We start from the raw sequence: 1,371 nt of genomic DNA, 5'->3' as shown, positions 1-1,371 counted from the left end.
AGGAATTTTCTAGTTCTAGGTCTTGTGTTTGGATCTTTAGTCCATTTTGAGTTAATTTTTGTATATCGTGTAAGGTAAGGGTCCAGATTCATTCTTGTGCATGTGGATACCCAGTTTTCCCAGCACCGATTGTTGAAGAGACTGTCCTTTCCCCAGGAGCGTTCTTGGTCCCCTTGTGGAAGGTCATTTGACCACATACATGAGGGTTTATTTCTGGACTCTCTGCTCTGTTCCGTTGATCTAAATGTGCGTCTTAATGGCAGTATCACTCTGCTTTGTAAATTTGTAATATGTTTTGAATCAAGAAATGTGAGTCTGCCAACTTTGTTCTTTTTCAAGATTGTTTTGGCTATTTGGGGTCCCTTGAGATTCCATGTGACTTTTAGGATGATTGTTTTTATTTCTGCAGGAAAATGCCATTGGGTTCGGTAGGATTACATTGAATCTGCAGACCGCTCTGGATGGTATTGACATCTTCACAATTTTAAAGCTTCCAATCCTGAACACAGGTGTCTTTCCATTTACTTGTGTCTTTAGCTTCTTTCAGCAATGCTTTGTAGTCTTCAGGGCCCAAGTCTTTTACCTTCTTGGTTAGATTTATTCCCAAAAAGATTATTTTCTAAAAAACAAAATTATGTGCTCACTTCAGCAGCACATATACTAAAATTAGAATGACACAGAGAAGACCGGCATGGCCCTGCTCCAGGAGGACACGCAAATCAGGGCAGCAGCCCCATTTTGCTGTCCTTTTCTGATGTTTACAGGTGGGGAAACCGAGGCTCTGATAAGCAAAGTGACTTACTCAACCGAAGGCCTTTCAGCTTTAACTCCCACCACCAACTCCTCCAAAAAAAAGACCACATCTGAGCAGGAGGGTCTTTCCTCCATCTTCTCCTTCCCTCAGTCAACGCAAAGTCTAACTGCTCAGTGGTCTGCAATTGTTCCTCTTTAAGAAACCGTATTTGCGAGTCATAATGGCCACAATAATCTCATGATGGTCAGCTCAATTTGAAGAGGGCCCACTGAGATCCCAAGGCCGGGGCCCCTTGGGACCCAACAAACTTCCACTCTGAAGATTGGCATGCGGTAACCAGCACCCACGGATGAACTAGAAACAAAGGATCGTATTTCCCTGGAGTTTTTGAGTGTGGATAATGCAGTTGAACTGAACACCGAGACTGTTAATTGCAGGAAAACGGGCACATACCCGTTGGGGTTGGATAACTCCAACCCATCGTGACACCTGTCCTGGGAGCGAAATAGGAGCAATTATGTTTCGAGTAAGTCAGCTCGGAGGCATGCCTAACCCCCCATGCGGCCAGCTTGTGCACCAGGCATGGAGTGGCTCTGAAACGTCGCCGGCCTCTCTCT

General features: G+C 44.9%; 1 non-coding gene across 1 annotated transcript; it reads left to right on the top strand.

Annotated features, from left to right (window-relative positions):
- Positions 1-636: 636 nt before the first annotated feature.
- LOC124244301 (U6 spliceosomal RNA) lies at positions 637-742 on the top strand. Its single transcript, XR_006889951.1, has one exon. It is a non-coding gene; the product is annotated as a U6 spliceosomal RNA (small nuclear RNA).
- The last annotated feature ends 629 nt before the right edge of the window (positions 743-1,371 follow it).

The sequence above is a fragment of the Equus quagga genome, chromosome 8 (genome assembly GCF_021613505.1).
Source record: "Equus quagga isolate Etosha38 chromosome 8, UCLA_HA_Equagga_1.0, whole genome shotgun sequence".
NCBI lineage: Eukaryota > Metazoa > Chordata > Mammalia > Perissodactyla > Equidae > Equus > Equus quagga.
Note: the sequence above shows the minus strand (reverse complement) of the source record. Positions and strands in the feature narration are given on the sequence as shown.